Source organism: Lepisosteus platostomus, chromosome 5 (assembly GCF_059453375.1).
Source record: "Lepisosteus platostomus isolate fLepPlt1 chromosome 5, fLepPlt1.hap1, whole genome shotgun sequence".
Lineage (NCBI taxonomy): Eukaryota > Metazoa > Chordata > Actinopteri > Semionotiformes > Lepisosteidae > Lepisosteus > Lepisosteus platostomus.
In genome coordinates this window covers 55,078,478-55,099,625 of record NC_142615.1, presented here as the reverse complement: position 1 = coordinate 55,099,625, position 21,148 = coordinate 55,078,478, and the positions used below count along the sequence as shown (strand labels likewise).

The following is a 21,148-nucleotide window of genomic DNA, read 5'->3' as shown; positions in this document are numbered from 1 at the left end:
GTCACTGAGCTGAAGTAACTCTCAGTAACCTCTCTGCTCTCATCTACAGTCACAGATCTAATGACACTGAATAACCTTTCTGTTGACTTTCAGTCCCACTGGCTCTGCGCCTGGTTGGAGGCACTAACTGCTCTGGCCAGGTGGAGTTGCGGTATGAGGGCTCCTGGGGGACAGTCTGTGACGACTCCTGGGACCTGCAGGATGCCCAGGTGGTCTGCAGACAGCTGGGCTGTGGGGATGCAGTGAGTGCAGCAATAGAGGCCTCATTCGGACCAGGAAACGGCGCCATCTGGCTGGACGAGGTGAACTGCACAGGCAGTGAACTTCACCTGTGGGACTGCTGTCACTCTGGACTGAATCAGAGTGACTGTCGACACAAGGAGGATGCGGGGGTTACCTGTACAGGTGAGGATAGTCTTAGAACTGTAGATGAACAAGGTAGCAGATCAATGGAGAAGTTAGACTGATGTCACCCATACTCTATCACTGCTTTATATCTAACTAATCCAACTAAGATCATCAGTCACAAGATTGGGATGTTTTGTAGCCCTGTGTATGTGAACAACACTAAGCTTTAATTCCGAACAAGACACCATTCATCCAGCAATCCTAGATTTGACCTCAAGGAACAAATGTAAAGATTTTCTTTTTAAGACCACTGTGGATATAACCTGCTGTAAAACCAAAGGCAATATATTGACAGCTCTCCTATCTCTTTTACAGGTTTGTCAGAGACAACAGCCAGTCCAACAACAGCTACAGGTGAACATAAATCCTCCTTGTCATTGATAACTCCTGTCTTTCTGTCTCTTCAGATTCCCAGTGTTGCTGTAGTGTCTCCTCTCCTCCCTCATTGTGAAGATCAGTGTTTTCAGTTTCCCGGTGTAGATCTAGTGCTAGTGTCCTCTCTTTCATCACTGATTTACTGACAGTCCTGGTGGTTTAGATTTGGAATTCTTAACTATTCTTCGTTGATCTTGGGTTCACCCTGAAGCCATGATAGCCCCATATGGGAACATGAGGAGAACAGGACATTCCATCTGTCGAAGCATATATGAGCCCAAGAGCACCTCTCCTGATCCCTGTTCATCCATTGTCTCCCCCTCTCTCAGGCAGAACCAGGACAACACCCCAGACACAGCCGCTGGGAGGCCTGTCTGCCTCGCCCCTGGTCCTCCTGCTGCTGGGGGCTCTGCTCTTCGTGGTGCTGGCTCTGTTAGTGGGGCAGCTGATCCAGAACAGGAAGCTGAGGAAAGGTAGGGAGGGAACTCTCCATCCACATAGTGACCTCTAGTGGTCAGTTCTGTCACTCACATGGAACTTATATTTACATAATTACCTTGAGGAATAAACCTGCTTTAAAATCACAATTGCCTGAGGTAAAACCTGTCTAATTTAAAGGTGTGCTGGATGTGAGCAATTTTAATAGGGTAGAGAAATCCATTTGTAGTTTAAGAAAGATTATTTGAAAAAGATTAGCAACAATTACAGGTGGAGATATCAGGAAATTTGCAAATCCAGAATCATAACATTTGTGTGCTCAAATGTCCAAAATAGGTTTAGGAGTGACATTTTTTATCTTGTACTCCTCTCCCTGCATGTTAACCCTGAGTGTCTGTTTCCTCACACAGCCCTATCTAAGGGAGCACTCGCCTCCAATCATGATGCCGTCTACGAGGAAATAGAGTACAAACTTGCCAGAGAGGGAACCTACAGCGCCCCCAGGAGAGGTGAGTGGAGACAGTCTTCAGGTGTGATTAGTCTCCACCCTCTAAGGAAAATCTGAGGACTTACACTTGTAGAAAATCTCACTCAACTGGTTTCTGACAAAAAGGGTATTTTTTAGTTTTAAACCTGTAGGGTTTTTTCTCAACTGGTGTCAAACTAAGTGAAGAAAATCAACACAGCACGATTCTGGATCTGCCTTATAAACACAAACTCACACACTGGCTTCTCTTCCAGTAGAGGACAGTGAGGCTGCTGTCTGACTGCAGGTAATACTGATCTGTCCTCCTGTTCACAGGGAGATTCCTCTCTGATGAGCTGCCCTCTGGATATGATGATGTGGAGGACAGTGAGGGAGACCCAGTACCAGGTGAGGGGAGGTTGAGTCAGGGGGCTCAGTGTGGGAGTGAGGAGGTCTTCAGTTCAGTACTCACTCTCACCTCAAACCACGCTAACATTTAGAGAACTTATGTAGAAAATCCTGAATTATATAAATATAACCACACGTGTTTGATACTTTATAAAGTCTGTTTTTCAGTGTTGCCTCACACTAGCATTATCTCAGCAAATCATAGATGCTGAGCAAAACTAGACCTGGTCAATACTGGGGTGGTAAACAGGGTGCTGCTCCCATTGGTTTTGATAGAAAAGGAGACTGCGGAACAGCATGCTGCCTTTCAGATCAGATAAATCAGCGACCCTAGAGTTTTGGCTTAACTATACACCATAAAACATTTAAAATCACACTTTCCAATTACTTTGCAGCTCTATGGTCAAAGTAAGTCTGAGTCCTGAAGTGTAAATTCTCTGTCTCTCTGTGTGGTTCAGGAGACTCGATAACTCCTCTGAAAGAAGAGATCCCAGAGTACTATGATGATGCTGTAACTGTACCTCAGAGTCCAGATGCCTTGTCAGGTGGGTTATTTCAGTCCAATCACATGGGGAAACTCTGCACCAATCCCACAGAGTCTGAATCTCTCTACTCTTTCTTGGATCTCAGCCTCTGAATACGGAGTCTGTACTACTCTGCACCAGTTACATGAATCTGACTCTCTCCCTGTGATCTCAGCCCTGCACACTCACTCTGGGTCACTGCTGCCAGTGTCCGGCTCCTCTTCAGTATCTCATAGGGTTCACATCACCACCCTCACTGTCCAAATACAGCCAAACTTTCTCTGCCTTGTTTTCCTTCAACATCTTATTTGAAAATCTAGGAATTGTTTTACATTTATTACAGTTGTGAATAGGACTGGAAATCAGGTTCCCCCTGATCTCCTGTACTTAGAGCCTGGAGTTTTAGATCCTGTGTGATGTTCAGTTAATCAGTGTGTTCTGATGAGCTCCAGCAGTCCTGCGCTCTAGATAACTCAGTGTGCTGATGTGTGACAGTGAAGCTGTGCTCTGTGTGCTTTAGGAAAGCTGATGTCCTCTGTGAAAGAAGAGGCCCCTGAGTACTATGATGATGCCATCACTGTGCCCCAGAGTCCAGACACTGTGTCAGGTGAGTTATTATAAAAAAGACTAAGGAGTACCCCCAGTACCAGCCCACAGTAGCCTTTGTCATTAGAAATTAGTCTCAACCTAATTTCATATCTGCAAATAAACACTACCTGGAAGAGAAAAGGTCTCTGACAGGTCAGTCTGTGTCAGAATGACAGAGCCATTACTGACCTGCTCTTCTGTTCACAGGGAGACTCCTCTCTGATGAGACAACCTCTGGGTACAGTGATGTGTTCAGCAGTGAGGAAGACCCCACTTCAGGTAAAAGGGGCTACAGCCAGGGGGCTCAGTGTGGGTTAGGTAGTTCAGGGATGGGAAAGATAACCTCAAGTAATCCATCTCTGTTGCACTGTCATCCAAGACAGGGGGGAATCAGGCATTTTGAAGTAGCGGTAGCTTCACTCTATCATGTCCTACAAGGATCAATAACAGCCAATAAAGACTGAGTGACCTGAATTGTACAAAGTTAGATCACAAAGATCACAGTGTCACTGAAACCCACCTACTGACACACCTAGCCAATCAGATTTAAATTGATTTAAATTGATCAGCAGCTGATTAATGATGAGTGAATGAGGTCTGGGCAGAACAAAGCTTTAGATTCCCGAAGACCAGGAATTCTGTTCTCTGACTGCAGAGAGAATTACTAGGCTCAGAAATTACTAGGTCTTCCTCACTGTGGTTTTAGAGCATTGATACTTCATAAGTATAAGTGAATTCTACACTGAATCATCAATTCTTCCAAAAAGATACAATTTAATTTAAAAAACCTATTAAACGCTTTTTGAGTACAATATTGTTACATCTATTCTGTATACTATAACTGTTAGTCCACTAATAGCCATTGATATCAAAGCAGAGTACTTCTCAGATACAGTATGTTCTATTATGCTTATTGTTTGTTATGCAAATTATGATTATATCAATAAATTGTATTTTGTATGGTTAGAATACATGAGTGAGACTATAGATAATTATGTTTGATTAGTTTCTAAAAGTCTACAAGTACTCTCAAAATATACTGCTATAATTTCTTATTGTTACAGAAAATTAAAATCCCCATTCACTACACTATTGTGACTATGTAAGTGTTTTAAAAAATCTAGGTACACCTGGGTAATGTCATCAATTCCAATTCCAATTACAGTACATGGCTAGTGGCTGCAAAGCAAGGCGATGTTTGCTGAGATGCTGAGGTGTGAGATTCAGAGATCAAAGCAACCATAAAGTTCTGGGTAAATGATTGTCAATCAACTGTCCAGGAATGATAGAAGGCGAGAGCTACTTCTTGCTTCTACTACTTGTCCAGATCAACTGGAAAGACCAGACTGGAGTTTAGTCTTTGACCCTCATAAAGAGAGCTTGCCTTTCTGTTGTTTTTAGAAACTTTTATTTCTTATTTAGAGAATCCCTTAGTTAAAGAGTGCCTCTCCTGGCTAGTGGGAGCATCTTTAGAACAGGGAGATAGGCTCCCATTCATTTTGTAACAATTGGGTTCACAAAGAGAGATTTAACTGAAGTTGTAATATCTTAGGTTTAGAAGGTTTGGTTTCTCTTTCTTTCATAAAGGTGTTCTGTAAAAGCTGAATACTTGGTAGCAGTTTGAGGATTTTCTGGGTGGTTAGGATGTAGGTGTCTAAAACACCTTGTTAGCAAATTTGTAATTGTGTGCTGTATATTTATGTTGTGTGTAATTTCGTGTGTGTAGTGTTGTTAATAACAAATATTTAATTAACAAATCTCTTATGTGCCTTTAACTATACCAAATGCTTGGGTATATTCTTGGCAAAATCTTTAAAAGTAGGGGGTTATGATTAATTTATTTTTTAATTTATCTACTCAGTCATTTTTGTTATTCACAATTTTCATAATCCTAATATGTAACAATATTATTTCAATAACTGGCTCATTTGACAAATCATGAGTCTGTCTCTCTGTCAGGTGTCCTCCAGCCTGGCCCTGGAGTGGACAGGGTCCTGCCCACACTGCCCTCTGAAGAAGGAGCCCCTGCCCCTGCTAGGACTGACTACGATGATGTTGGGGACGAGTCTCAGGGAGAGGATGGGCGCTGTGAGACTGACAGAGCTGTCTGGGAGAACCTCCTCCAGCAGGTCTAGACACAGAAGAGCTTCACCAACAGAGTCACACAGTCTTACAACAGTTCTGAGCACTGAGACTGTCTGTGACCTGAGTCCACTTCACTCCACTGCTTCCACACTGACACTGTCTGTCACCTGAGAGCTCTGACAAGTGAGTCACTGTCCTCATTGACTTTGTCTACAGGACCTGCAGTTTGTGTTTTAAAACAGGGAGACCTTAAAGTTCCCTATTCCATTCAGTCTTTTTTTCTTGTACAATATGATATGTTTCTGAAATGAAACTATTAATTGATATAGAATTCTGAATGTAAGATTTCTGATGTGCAGAAATGTATAGACATTTTCTTAACGTTTCCTTTTTAAAAATAAACTTTTTAAAACCATTTTGTCATTCATTTGTAATTTCTTAATTTTGTACAATTAAAGACTTTTAATTAAATATATAAGGAACCTTTGGCCACTCACAATGATAAAATCAACCCCAGAAGGAGAGAATGCCTAAATGTTTGTGATCAATTCATAAGTATGATTTAATCCACACAAGGAACAAAAGGCACTGTCGACAGAACCAGATACAACACAACCAAAGAGACAACCTGGCTGTTATTTACATTCCCTTCAAATCAAAAGGTTAAGATAGATACTTTATTGATCCAATGAGAAGAAATTGCATCTATCTATCTAAGACTCCTTGTCCTGCCTTCAGGAGCTGCTCAATTTAAAACGCAGCATCCCACAGCACTAGAGACACCCCAATATTCACTTTATACTGCACCTCAAACCATAGGTATTTTATAGCACCCAGATTGACCAGTACAGAGCACTAGATACAGTAAAACATCTTCATATTTGAAAGAAATGTGAGTGTTTTGCACATTTCAAGCTACAACAAGTAAACATTTGAGTACCTAAGTCAATATCACCTGGAATGATCAATAATGACCAACATCGGCAACTTCCAAGAAAATCATTTTCACTCATTGAATTTGATCTTCATACTCACCTTGCATTCTCAGCTATAATACTTCAAAATTACACTGCAGATTTGGTGGAAAACTTCACAAATCTGTACAATTGTATTTTAATATCTTGGTATATGTACCTTCATTTTAATATACATGTAAGCATAAATGCTGTTCAGTATATTGTACTTTTGTTGTACTTTTTAAAACATTTTACCTGAAGATGCAAGGACTGTTATATCTTGTGAAACATGCAAGACATCTGTAAAAGAAGGTGACATTTTAATAAAATTGGTGATTAAAAGAAAACCACAACTTGTATGATATTATCCCTCGATATGGAAGATCAATTGAAGGATTTGAAGAAACTATCAAAGAAACAACAGCGATACCAGATGATTTGGGTTTTGAACCAATGATTACACCTCAATAATCAATTCGTCCTCAAAAAAAGAAGAGACAGGCATGTTTTGAGCCTCATAATGATCCTCTTCTGGATCCACAAGAAACGTGTTTTGGATGTACTTATAACTTTCATCGAAAAGAGATCTCATCAGTTGCATGCAATTGAAACTTTTGACTTTTTGGATGGTATTGAAAATATTTGTTTTAAAAAAAATAAACAATTTTCCAACGAAGATCTCACGAAGGATTGCCAGGATCTATTCTTAGCGTTTGGTAGTGATAACACTGCTGATATTGATGGAGTAGAAACGTACGAGTGGAGTAGAAACGTACGATGCGTTGACAGGATTTCTGAAGCGAGAAGTCCTAGAATGCCGCCTATAAATGAGCTAGGATTCATACCAAGAAATACTTTTTGTTTTCCACCCAGAAGGCTGCTATTGCATTACACATCTTGTGAACATTACCAGTTTTGGTAGCTTCTAGGCGCGATTTTCCAAAACCGAAACTAATAAAATTATTTAAGATGCACAATGTCCAAAAATGGTAAATCGAGACTTGTATTACTACAGAAGAAAATATTTAACTGAAATATTAATAAGACTATGTAAGTATAAAAAGTAGAACAATTCAATTTATATAACTTATTTTTTATTCTTATTAGAAATGGGCTCACACACCGGAAGACACTAACGTTTATCTTCGTTAGAGTGTGTGAATAACAGTTTAACCCAAAATGTTTGTAATTGTGATTTTGTTAAAATGCAATAAATCGTCTATCAGCAGTAAGAAATTATTAAGAAAGTAAGAAATTGTTTTATTTCACAAACGGTAAGACGTGAAGAGAGTTTACAGTTCGTATCCTTCGCTTTGTCTTAACTTAAGCGTTCAGGATCCAACCCCGTGTGTGGATGGTTGTGTTTCTTGAATCTCTTGTAATCATCAAAAGTTGTTGTTTAGTCCTTCAGTACTTTCTCAAGTTGTACCATGGATATTTTAAACGATTAATACTATTCATGCTCTTTTGCCTTTTCCTTCACATATGGAAAAAGTTCAAAGTGTCCTTATGGCTGTGCTCCACATCTACACGACAGCACCTGTAACAGTACAGGACACGCAGTGAGGAATTCGCGCAGCTTTCAGTTTAGTGCGGAGTCCAGAGGGAGGACTCACTCGCTGAATGATTTCTCAAGAAATCCCGGGTGAGATTTAACAGGTGATTTCTTCAACAGCCACGACAAGTGTGGAGACGTTCTCTGGATTTCCTGAATATGACGTTAAATTAGTTCAAATCATTTGGTAGTTAACAGAACTAAATGCTTTGGAGGTACATTTAAAACAGCAGAGCAACACTGTAGCACTTTGTGTGTGACTGAACTTAATTGTGTAAACCTGGCTCTCTATGAACACCGACAAAGAGTTCTCACTCAACAGAAGATTGCGATGTGAGCACAATAATGTAAAGCACATGGAGATGCCAGGGATTGAACCCGGGACCTCATACATGCAAAGCATGCGCTCTACCACTGAGCTACATCCCCACTGGTGTGTGCTCAGGGAGAATGCCTGCAATTTCCCACTTTCGTGTTTCCTCTACTACAGAGTAAATTCATGGGAATGAAGAAATAAGGAAGGAAAAATAATCGCATTGAAGCTTCCAGAGACTGGGCAAAAACGAATCAGTTATTTTTATATCCAGTCACACGGGCGACAGTGGTTAATTCCTCGACGGGGAAGTGCTTTTTTACCTCCTTACTCTGCTGTCTTTTAATTCTGTTTTCTTTGAAAGCTTTTTGCATCTTTTAAGTGCTCTCGGTTAAACTATGCATAGAACAACAGCAGTACTGATGATTTTCATGGACCGATGCACACTTCTTCTGTACAACTCCAGTGATAAAGCCCTGTCTGTAAATATTGTTGAAGAACGAAAAAGGGTGAAACAACGCTCCAACCACAGGAATGGTAACCAGAAGGATCGTGTTCTAATTTAATATGTCATTTTGAGATGCCTTGTCAACGCAGACAGGTGTTAGAGCTGAACAAATAATTTATAGTGGTGGTTGTAAACATGGAACATGTTGTTTCTATACCAGGAAGAAAGGAGCAGACTCTTAAACTCTTTAACTCTTAAGTTAAAAGAGACAAAAACGACACCTAATCACAGCTAACATTAATTAAAATGACATCACAACAAAAGAGCAGAGCCTTAAGTGAATCAAATTCGTTTTCATTAAATGTCTGTGTCTTCATCACTTTGACCGGGGTAAAGTTAGCTTGAAGTTCGAAAACGATTTTGGCATGCCTGTAGCGTTTTTATGAAACAATTGCTTTGTATATACAATTGTTTTGTGTATAAAGTACATTGTGAATGTTCTCACAGCCTTCAGTTTGTCTTTTTATTCCACACACGAATATTCTTGTGCCATATCACATATCATATAACACAGAACGCCTTCAAACCAAATGCATTTTAAAGACCACGACTTTGAAAATTTTCACAACCCCTCCATAAACATATCAGTGAGCTAATTATCCTTTTCTGACAGTCGGGGTTTTGATTGATGCGCAATTACGCACCATCTGGAACACTGGGGGACCGCTGTATACATACATACGTTCACAACGCAGAAATACTGCTCAATAGAGTTTCATGCGAAAAACCCATATATGACCATAGGAAGCAGATCAGCAGTTTCCAATTACCCAGACTGTCAGCACGGGAATAAAGCTTCGTTTTATTTCTGAAACCCTTTATTTCCTGTTTTCATTCTGCATGAAAATTCCTATTCTTAACTCAACAGCTTTTTAAAAACAGCTTGGGTTGTGAAAGTGTTCTTTCTTTTTTATGATTTTTTTTTAATATGGGGGTTTTCTTAATACATGGGGTACATGCGGATAGAGCCTTAAAAGGTGGCTTCTCAAAGCTCTTTACAGAATGACAACAACAATAAATAAAAATACACAAGATAAAACACAATTACAATATATAGAGGAGACCGTGGATGGTGGTACTAAGAAAAGCAGAGGGGTGAAGAATGGAACCAGTTCAGTAAAGGCTTTTCTAAAGAAGAGGGTTTTGAGTCTGGATTTGAAGTAGTTTAGAGAAGGTGACTCTGTGATATCCTTGGGGAGAGAGTTCCAGGGCTTGGGGCATAACAGGAGAAGGCCCTGTCACCCACAGAATGTAGATGGGCTTGGGGAACAGTTAGGAGAGCAGAATTAGAAGAGAGAAGGTTGCGAGGTGGGGAGTAGGGCGATAATAGTTCAGACAGGTACTGAGGTGCCAAGCCATGCAGAGCCTTATAGGTGAGCATGAGAAATTTCATGTGCATTTTTTCCCCTCTGTAACAAGAAACATGTGCACTCTGAATTGAGTAGGTGTCAAATTTGTAAACCTGAAATTATTTTTTGGTCATATAGTCATTAAGATCCAAAAGACTTGGACAGAGATTCAACGAGCCCAGGCATAGAGACTGAGTGTCAAGCGAGCAGGAGCATAGATATAGATATATCTAGATATACAGTACATTTAGGACTCAGTACCGATAACACTGCTGCTATTGATGGAGTAGAAATAAGTGTATTGGTAGTTTTATCTGAGGCAAGAAGTACTAGAACACCTCCTATACAAATGTTAGGATTCAGAGCAAGAAATATTTTTCCACCTCACCCAATGGTATTGCATTAACGAAGCTGAATCTGGCTTCTTATTCGCCAGCTTCTTCTGCCTTAAATGCTGCTGCTGTGATGTTATGCCGCCTTTCACCTGTAGATGGCTCTTTACAGTAATTTTTAAAAGTACTAATCGGGATGGATTACTGTATTTATCCTCAGCAAAGGGGAATATGTAAGTAGTGAATATCCAAATAGAATTTTTGTGTGAAACACATTTCAGAAAATTGTAAACCAATTTTCAAAACTCACAATAACACAAACACAATAAGTAAATAAGACAAAGGCAAAACATAAGTTCACAGGCACTTTCTGCATATTTACCACGACCTTACCTTCTGATCATAAAAAGTCTTAAAATCTTGCATTTTACAAGAAATTCTAATATAAATGGGACATTTAGAACATGGCATATGAGAATATATGGTTAACTGAGGATGAGCAACAGGTGATGGCACTTTCTGCTTCTTGCTATAAACCTACCCCCTGGTTATAAAAATATCTAAAAAGTCTGACATTGAGGTGTGAGAGACAATGGAACAGACTATCAAAATTCTGAACTTTAGGAAATTTTACTGTGCCATTTTTTTTTAAATATGACCCTGTGAACATGGCATGTCCCTCCTTCCTCATTACCAAAACATCTCAATGTTCCGACACTATGTACATTACAACACTTCACTGTTGCATTTCAGTTGTGACATTGTGAACATGGCATGTTAAAGTATATAGAAAATCTAGATCAGTACAGGCTAAATGCAATTCATAGTGATTTATCATTTTCTTACTTTCTAAATAAAAAAAAAAATTTCAGTGATTATGACACTTCGGTATGACAAAATATGCTTCAATGACAGAATAAATAACCATGGAAAAAATACCCACAGTGGACATTCATATTTGTGATTATAGGAATGTTAAATATCAGGTGAGTAGCTGCGTCAGCATGCGTAGGCTGCAAAGGAACAAGTAAAAGGTTATTCCATGCTGAAAAGAGAAGAAAGGAAACAACGTGTTGGCCGTGGAGCCTTCTTCAGGTGTTAGAAAGACAGGGCAGTATGCAAAGATACATTTCTTTTTAGCTTTGCTGACTGCAGTTTCTTTGATGACAACATCAAAGACATTAAGGAATTCTTACAGCTAACAGCTCCACATCAACTTCCTTTTATAACTAACCTCATCAGATCTCTCAACTCCCAACTCTTCCAGTTTCTCACTTCAGAGAAGGATAAAAAACTCAATCATCCTCTACAGAGAAAAACCATCAACACCTCCACCAATCCTAACCTTGTTGTTACTGTACCCTCTGGCCTTTCCCTTTCACCCCTTTGCATCCTCAGCTAACATTTTAATATTACAACACAATTACAATAGATTGTACAGTGTTTACAGTTTAAAATTAAGGTAAATGTCAAAATATTAAAATCCAACTGCACAGTGCTAACAAAACAATGCTTGTCAAGTTCTCAAACAAATCTGCATTGTATTTTTAAAATATTTCAGCAGAGGATGTGACGGGAGTATAAATGACGATTCAACGATCATTTTTCTTGGGTGAATATGGTTTTCTGGGGAGTTGCGATGTTGGGCATTATTGGACATTTTTGACACGTGTTGAACAGTCGCATTTTCTACAAATATTAAAATAGCTATGGTTTAGCTCAAAAATCCAATCGACCTATGCGAAAACAATGTTTACATCACAAAAGAAACCCATCCCTGGTTGGACTTGAACCACCAACCTTTTGGATAACAACCAAATGCACTAACCGATCGGGCCACAGACACTGACTGGTGGAGAATTTTCTCGAATCCCCCCAAAAAAAAAATCTCTTACCGTTCTTTTTGCCGGCCGGTAATATTTCTTCTGCACTGATCACCAAGAACTGAATTTCATGTTTCGCAAGCTGTGTGAATTTAATCAAAAACAAGTTTTCCAGAAAGGAAATGAACACATGCATTTAACGAAGTCAAGCCCTTTGTGAGTGCCCAAAATGGTACGTTCTGTACTACAAGATAGGAAGAAATACACAGCTGGGATTCAAACCGCAGTTCTTTTGTTTAATAAAGAGGGACTTTAACCAACTTGTTAGGAATCCCTGGTGAGAAGATACACGGATCCTGTGCAGACGCAGGCACGGGTGATAGATGAGGCAGGCGAACAAACCAGAACGAGAGGCAAGGTCGTAGTCAAAAGGCGAAAGGCAAGTCGTAATCCAGGAAGTTCACCGGTAGCAGACAGTCCGAGTCGAGAGGCGAGGTGCAAAGTCGAAAAGGCAGAAGGGGAATCCAAAATCCAGAATAAACGAGGTACGGGGAAAACCGCCAGGTAGAGCTCTCAAGGAGTAGACTCAATACCGAGCAGTGGGAAGCAGGTGAAGATGGTTTAAATAGCAGTGCGCACCGCAATGAGTGTGCGCAGGTGGTTTAACTCGTGCGGCGGCGTTTGTTAATAATCACCCGCTGCTGGGTCTGATTAGCTCGCTTACGCTTTGGTCTTGACTGCCTGGTGGTCGTGACACAACTAAGCTACGGTGACATGACATCCAACCCCTTTTACAGCCACTTGGACACATCGCTCTGAGACATCTGCATTCAGAAAGCGCTGAACCTGCTCTCAGAGCAAATGGCCTCTTTTACATACAGTAGCAGCCCCGACAACGAGAAACTAAGAGAATTGGCTTTTATCTGGCATTTTTCATGTCCAATGCGTTTGACATCTCCCAAGGGCAACAGAGTTCTTTTGCAACACTATTTCTTCTTCTTTTTTATTTCTGTCCGCTTTGATAAAAAATGAGAAATCGTGCAAGGGAAAAATGTCTTTTTTTCATAGAGAAAACGTGGACCGGGAAATGTTGTGTTGAGAAGAAGTGATTTAACATGATACGTGACCTGATTTATAGGAGCAAATGCTCACCCAGCAAGGTCTGGAGAAGTTGAAGAGTCTGGTGGATGTGATAAATATACGGTGTTGTGGAAGAAAACAGTCTTTCTTTGAATTCTCAATCAATTGGAATTTCAGTGCGAAACATAAACCCTTTGTCTGATTTAAAGAGATTATATTTTAAAACTCATAAAAAATCAGAAAACACATGTTTCTCACTTTGAAATTTTAGACAGGGCGTTATATTACTAGTAGCGACGCTGAGCACACTATGGGGGAATTCAGGTTATGTGAAATACCAGCAGTTTAATAAATAACACATCTGATTTTAGATCATAAGATTGTAGGTTCGACTTCTACCTTGCTTGTGTAAATTTTATTCAAGCTCCTCAGTAATAGATGTCTATTATGTAATGAACCGCACCTGAAAGCAAACATTGGGTCTGTTTCCTCTGTTTTCCAGCATGAAATAGCAAATCGTTACAAAAAGTACCTGCTAATGTCCAATAGCGTTTTTTTTTCAAATTACATTTTCAGGCTTCAGACACTTTTTAATAAAACAAAAGTGTCCAGAAACTCCCTAACTTTCAGGTTTGCTTGAACCTGTATTAAAAGAAGTTATTTGAAACTTCCGGGATTCCATTCTCTGATGTAGCTGTCTCTAAAGACAGATGTGATGTTTCGCAGATGTGAACTGTGCCTTCTCTCTTGTGTTCAAGGGTATTCACTGTGGGAGATCCTAACTGTATGTCCAGTAGGGCTCTATTTTGTTTAGATTATCTATGTGGTGTACAGATAGAACTCAACTACATGGTGTGAATTCCGTGTTCAGGACGAGCAGAACCTGAAAAACTAAAAGCATTTCAGCATTTCAAAACTAAAAACATAATTTGAACACACAGCCTTCTGATGTGGAGTCAGGCATGCTACATTTGCGCCACAAGGTCACAGCTATAACCACAGAAACCAAAATAGTTAGAAATATGGAACACAACTGTTGTTCCCCAAGAAGGAAAGCTGTTTTGTACTGATGTCACTCCTGTTTATGTAACCCAGATTGTGAAGACGACTCTGCCCTATCAAAGACAAATGTTAAACAAAAGTTGGAAAGCACACTCTGAACCCATCTGTATATTTGATTCCCGCGATCCTTTCAAAGCTGCTCAGTACTTTGCAAGCAAATCAAATCATTTCAGGGAAGAAACTCAGTTTAATGAACTACTTTCGTATTTTCACTCGTTGATTTTGATCTTTGTATTCTCTTTCCATTCTCAGCAATAATATTTCAAAATTACAGTTCAGATTTATTGGAAAACTTCACAAGCATTATGAGATTAGGACTGTACAATTGTTTTTTTAATATCTTGGTATATTTACCTTCATTTTAATATAGATATAACCATAAATGTTGTTAAGCATATTGTACTTTTGTTGTACTTTTTAAAACATTTTAGCTGAGGACACACGGCGACTATTATACCTTGTGATACATGCAAGACATCTGTAAACGAAGATGTAATTACAATAAAATTGGCAATTAACAGAAAACCACAATTTGTATAATATTATTCCTCAATATCAATGATCAAAATGTATAAATTGATTGCTTCCTTAGTATTGCCAGGATCTATATTTAGCGTTCGGTAGCGATAACACTGCTGATATTGATTGAGTAAAAATCTATGATGTAGTGACAGCTTTATCTGAAGCGAGAAATCCTCGAACACCGCTTATGAAGTGTTAGGATTAATACCAAGAAATACCTTTTGTTTTCCCACCCAAAATGCTACTATTGCATTACACATTATGCAAACATTACCAGTTTTAGTAGCTTCTGGGCACGATTTTCCAAAACTGAAACTAAATACAAATGATTTAAGATGAACCATGTCCAAAAATTGTAAATCAGGACTAATACAATATCAAATGAAATTACTACAGAAGAAAAGGTTTAACTGAAATATGAATAAGACTATGCAAGCCTACAAAATAGAATAATTCAATTTATATAACTTATTTTTTTCTTATTTGAGAAATGGGCTCACACACCGGAAGACACTAACGTTTCTCTTCGTTAGAATATGTGAATAACAGTTTAACCCCAAATTTCTGTAATTGTGATTCTGTTAAAATTAAAAAAAGCATCTATCAATAGTAAGAAATTATCAAGAAAGTAAGAAATTGTGTTATTTCATAAACTGTAAGACATGAAGACATTTACAGGTTATATCCTTTGCTTTGTCTTTTAACACAAGCGTTCAGGATCCAAGCCCATATTCGGACGGTTGTGTTTCTCTTGTAATCATCAAATGGCATTGTTTTGTCCGTCAGTTCTTTCTCGAGTTGTACCATGGATATTTTATTCCATCAATACTTTTCATGCTCTTTTGCATTTTCCTTCACATACGGAAAAGAACTCAAGGCATTCTTCTCACTGTGCTACACAGTACAGGACACGCAGTGAGGAATTCGCGCAGCTTTCAGCTCAGTGCGGAATCCAGAGGGAGGACTCGCTCGGTGAATGATCTCTCAGGAAATCCCGGGTGAGGTTTTTCTGCAACAGCCACGACAAGTGTGAAGACGTTCTCTGGATTTCCTGAATGTGACTTTAAATTAGTTCACATTCTTTGGTAGTTAACAGAACTAAATGCTTTGGAGGTACATCTAAAACTGCAGAGAACACTGTAGCACTTCGAGTTTAATTGTGTAAACCTGGCTCTCTATGAACACGAGCAAAGAGTTCTCACTTGACAGAAGACTGCGATGTGAGCACAGTAACATAAAGCACTTGAAGATGCTAGGGATTGAACCTGGGACCTCATACATGTAAGACAAGCACTCTACCACTAAGCTACACCCCCGACATAGAGAACTTCCGAAGATGTGCAGGTGCTCACAGACCACAATCCATCTTTTGCATCTTTTAAGTGCTCTTGATTAAACTATGCATAGAAAAACAGCAGTACTGATGATTTTCATGGACTGATGCACACTTGTTCTGTACAACTCCAGTGATAAAACCTTGTCTGTAAATATTGTAGAACGTAAAAGGGTGAAACAACGCTCCAACCACAGGAATGGTAACAGAAAGGATCATTTTCTTATTTAATACCTCCTTTTGAGATGCCTTGTCAACGCACACAGACGTTAGAGCTGAACAAATATTTTGTACACAAGACGGCAATATTAGAATTCCTGTCTTCTTGATGGATTCAGACTGGTAGCCAGAGGACGCCGGGACAACGCCCATTGGACAACTGCTGGAACAGAGGCTGCAACAGAGCTTGTCAGCTGGTTTGGTGTTCGTGCCGGGAGATTCCAAATCCATACACAGTGGATAAGTAAACCCCATGTTCTACATTCTGTCTCGAGAATTCAGTTGTACCTCAAAAAAAGTTGTTATCAATTTAATTCATGAGTAATGTATTTACTTCCGAGTTTAGAGTAACAGTGGGTAATAACACTGATTAGCGATTTGGTAACCGAACGATATATATTGACATATATTCTCTGCTGTGTATCTTTGTGTTTGCATCTCTTCGAGATTATATACCTTGTATATTGATAACCCTCACAGTAAGGTCTGCCGCTCATATCCAGGCAGACTAGTATATGTTTGGTGCACAATTTATGTTAATAAATGTATCTCGTGTATTGAACCCGTGTGTGTGCGTTGTTAGTTGTTCTGACGATTGATTTTCTAAAAGCCACAAAGAACAACCTCGTGATTACTGCTACAATTAATAATTGTCTCAGTAAACCCATCAAACCTCTACAACCACGATACACCACCATAAACTATATTAATTTAGGAACATAAACATATAGTGTAAACTGTATATGGCTGGTATTGGTAGTTTAAAGAAAAAATACACACCAGTATTCCACTTTCTTCCTAAACATTTTAAGCATCAAAGTCTTACATGTAGTAAGATTTTACCACGTTTCGGAAACGTTTTTACATGCTCCTTCTGACCATCTTAACTTTATATACTTTGTGAAAAGTCATAAGATATTCACATTTTCTGTGAATGTGCTCGTTATCGGAGTAAACAAAAGCATACTTTTAGAATTTGATTAATAGGGAATATAATATGGAATCACGTACCTAAAGAAATTAATAACGATATAATTATTTTTATGTACTGTAGCTCAAATAGTAGTATAATACACTTTCTATGGATACATGTGCTTCTACGCAACGCAGAAGCACATCCACAAGTAACATTACCTAGCTAAGAGAGGACATTGGCTAGCCATTATGATAAATACAGTGGAAAAAAGCAATTGGGAAAATAAGACCTGCTGATCTGTTATACATACCAGGAAGAGAACAGAATATGATTTTTTTCTGTTCGAAACGTGTGTTGTCTTTATGAAATTCATGTATTTTAAACGTTTAATTAAGAAGAAAAAAACTTACAGAAAGATACTAAGCTGATCACGAGATAGAAAGATCACCCGTTTTTCGCGCATAAAAAGTGGCTATTAACTGGGTGAACTGTTATTAACTGGAGTCAACTGGGTGAAAACACATAATATGAACATGAAACAAAACAAAAAATAAAAATAAGATACAATCTACAGACATTAAAACCGGTGTCATGGAAATATAACTATCAAGGAAGCCACAAGAGAGAGTTCTCACCTGAGTAAGGTCTTTATTTCAATATTGGGAGCAACCAGAGACTCAATTTGTTACAAGCAGTACAGGGTTTTCATAAGACGTTGCGCTGTAAAAAAGCTCAGCGCTTTCTCCATTCTAAAACTTCCACTTTCCCTAAGAGAAAACAGATTACATCAAAAAGCGAAAGAAGAAGCACTAGATATGTTATTCAAAGCTTATCAGTTACTTTCAGCTAATTCTAACGACCCAGACAGCATATATTGTTTTGGTACATTGTCTTCTAACGTAACCTAAACAGTGTACGTTGTTGACGCACTGTTTTCTAAAATTCTGCACGTACTGTAGCACAGCAATTACATCCTTGAAATATATTATCTAAAAGCCCCAATATATTTCTTTGCAAAGCTCTCTACATTTTAAGAATCAATTTACTTATTAGATTTCCACTTCAAGACTTGTTCGGCTGGCGTTCGGGGAGTCGCGTTTTTCAGAATTGTATTGAGATCGTTTTCCACAGAGCTCAGATGTCAAAGCACAGCAGCAGCTCTCCACAGCGATCCTCTATAGCGCCCTTTCACCCGAAGCTCCGTCCTCATTGGAAGGAAGCAAGAGTGAAAGGCTGAAGTGAAATAGAGCGGGGACGAAGGCAGTGAAGAGAGAGAACGTGGGAAGAAGAGAAAAACGCAAGGGAAAAAAAGCAGCGTCGTAAAAGAGGTGACGGAGCTGTCCTCTCAATAAGAAGGGTGCCAGCGAGCCTTGCTCTTGCTTACGGCCACACCCCCTTGAGCACGCCTGATCTCGTCTGATCTCGGAAGCTAAACAGGGATGGGCCTGGTTAGTACTTGGATGGGAGACCGCCTGGGAATACCAGGTGCTGTAAGCTTTTAAGCGCAGGAGGCGCCCTATCCCCGCTCGCTCGCTCATTCCCCTGTTCACACGTGCAGTGCAGCTTGTCCGTCTGTTTATTTGTCAGCTTTGGCGAGACACCGGTGCTTGTGTATTAGCGTGAGCGTTTTTTATTCTGATCAGGAACAGTTTAACAAGTCCGCAAAGGATCGAGGAAAGGTTTATCGCCAGCTGAAAAGAGACACAGCGCTTCGGCTGTGGAGACTTGTTCGGCTGGCGTTCGGAGAGTCGCGTTTTTCAGAATTGTATTGAGATCGTTTTCCACAGAGCTCAGATGTCAAAGCACAGCAGCAGCTCTCCACAGCGATCCTCTATAGCGCCCTTTCTCCCGCAGCCCCGTCCTCATTGGAAGGAAGCAAGAGTGAAAGGCTGAAGTGAAATAGAGCGGGGACGAAGGCAGTGAAGAGAGAGAACGTGGGAAGAAGAGAAAAACGCAAGGGAAAAAAAGCAGCGTCGTAAAAGAGGTGATGGAGCTGTCCTCTCAATAAGAAGGGTGCCAGCGAGCCTTGCTATTGCTTACGGCCACACCCCCTTGAGCACGCCTGATCTCGTCTGATCTCGGAAGCTAAACAGGGATGGGCCTGGTTAGTACTTGGATGGGAGACCGCCTGGGAATACCAGGTGCTGTAAGCTTTTAAGCGCAGGAGGCGCCCTATCCCCGCTCGCTCGCTCATTCCCCTGTTCACACGTGCAGTGCGGCTTGTCCGTCTGTTTATTTGTCAGCTTTGGCGAGACACGGGTGCTTGTGTATTAGCGTGAGCGTTTTTTATTCTGATCATGAACAGTTTAACAAGTCCGCAAAGGATCGAGGAAAGGTTTATCGCCAGCTGAAAAGAGACACAGCGCTTCGGCTGTGGAGATTTGTTCGGTTGGCGTTCGGAGAGTCGCGTTTTTCAGAATTGTATTGAGATCGTTTTCCACAGAGCTCAGATGTCAAAGCACAGCAGCAGCTCTCCACAGCGATCCTCTATAGCGCCCTTTCTCCCGCAGCTCCGTCCTCATTGGAAGGAAGCAAGAGTGAAAGGCTGAAGTGAAATAGAGCGGGGACGAAGGCAGTGAAGAGAGAGAACGTGGGAAGAAGAGAAAAACGCAAGGGAAAAAAAGCAGCGTCGTAAAAGAGGTGACGGAGCTGTCCTCTCAATAAGAAGGGTGCCAGCGAGCCTTGCTCTTGCTTACGGCCACACCCCCTTGAGCACGCCTGATCTCGTTTGATTTCGGAAGCTAAACAGGGATGGGCCTGGTTAGTAATTGGATGGGAGACCGCCTGGGAATACCAGGTGCTGTAAGCTTTTAAGCGCAGGAGGCGCCCTATCCCCGCTCGCTCGCTCATCCCCCTGTTCACACGTGCAGTGCGGCTTGTCCGTCTGTTTATTTGTCAGCTTTGGCGAGACACGGGTGCTTCTGTATTAGCGTGAGCGTTTTTTATTCTGATCATGAACAGTTTAACAAGTCCGCAAAGGATCGAGGAAAGGTTTATCGCCAGCTGAAAAGAGACACAGCGCTTCGGCTGTGGAGATTTGTTCGGTTCGCGTTCGGAGAGTCGCGTTTTTCAGAATTGTATTGAGATCGTTTTCCACAGAGCTCAGATGTCAAAGCACAGCAGCAGCTCTCCACAGCGATCCTCTATAGCGCCCTTTCTCCCGCAGCTCCGTCCTCATTGGAAGGAAGCAAGAGTGAAAGGCTGAAGTGAAATAGAGCGGGGACGAAGGCAGTGAAGAGAGAGAACGTGGGAAGAAGAGAAAAACGCAAGGGAAAAAAAGCAGCGTCGTAAAAGAGGTGACGGAGCTGTCCTCTCAATAAGAAGGGTGCCAGCGAGCCTTGCTCTCGCTTGCGGCCACACCCCCTTGAGCACGCCTGATCTCGTCTGATTTCGGAAGCTAAACAGGGATGGGCCTGGTTAGTAATTGGATGGGAGACCGCCTGGGAATACCAGGTGCTGTAAGCTTTTAAGCGCAGGAGGCGCCCTATCCCCGCTCGCTCGCTCATCCCCCTGTTCACACGTGCAGTGCGGCTTGTCCGTCTGTTTATTTGTCAGCTTTGGCGAGACACGGGTGCTTCTGTATTAGCGTGAGCGTTTTTTATTCTGATCATGAACAGTTTAACAAGTCCGCAAAGGATCGAGGAAAGGTTTATCGCCAGCTGAAAAGAGACACAGCGCTTCGGCTGTGGAGATTTGTTCGGTTCGCGTTCGGAGAGTCGCGTTTTTCAGAATTGTATTGAGATCGTTTTCCACAGAGCTCAGATGTCAAAGCACAGCAGCAGCTCTCCACAGCGATCCTCTATAGCGCCCTTTCTCCCGCAGCTCCGTCCTCATTGGAAGGAAGCAAGAGTGAAAGGCTGAAGTGAAATAGAGCGGGGACGAAGGCAG

At 40.7% G+C, this 21,148-nt stretch overlaps 1 long non-coding RNA gene, 3 other non-coding genes and 2 pseudogenes across 4 annotated transcripts; 5 read left to right on the top strand and 1 right to left on the bottom strand.

The window, feature by feature from the left end:
• Positions 1–102: 102 nt before the first annotated feature.
• LOC148669585 (uncharacterized) lies at positions 103–1,250 on the top strand. Its single transcript, XR_015937051.1, has 3 exons — positions 103–405; positions 724–762; positions 1,113–1,250. It is a non-coding gene; the product is annotated as an uncharacterized LOC148669585 (long non-coding RNA).
• Positions 1,251–8,160: 6,910 nt separating this feature from the next.
• On the bottom strand, positions 8,161–8,232 carry trnaa-ugc (transfer RNA alanine (anticodon UGC)). Its single transcript has one exon. It is a non-coding gene; the product is annotated as a tRNA-Ala (tRNA).
• A 10,406-nt stretch (positions 8,233–18,638) lies between these two features.
• On the top strand, positions 18,639–18,757 carry LOC148669583 (5S ribosomal RNA). Its single transcript, XR_015937722.1, has one exon. It is a non-coding gene; the product is annotated as a 5S ribosomal RNA (ribosomal RNA).
• A 537-nt stretch (positions 18,758–19,294) lies between these two features.
• LOC148669582 (5S ribosomal RNA) lies at positions 19,295–19,413 on the top strand. Its single transcript, XR_015937721.1, has one exon. It is a non-coding gene; the product is annotated as a 5S ribosomal RNA (ribosomal RNA).
• Positions 19,414–19,950: 537 nt separating this feature from the next.
• On the top strand, positions 19,951–20,069 carry LOC148669581 (5S ribosomal RNA; annotated as a pseudogene).
• A 537-nt stretch (positions 20,070–20,606) lies between these two features.
• Positions 20,607–20,725, top strand: LOC148669580 (5S ribosomal RNA; annotated as a pseudogene).
• The last annotated feature ends 423 nt before the right edge of the window (positions 20,726–21,148 follow it).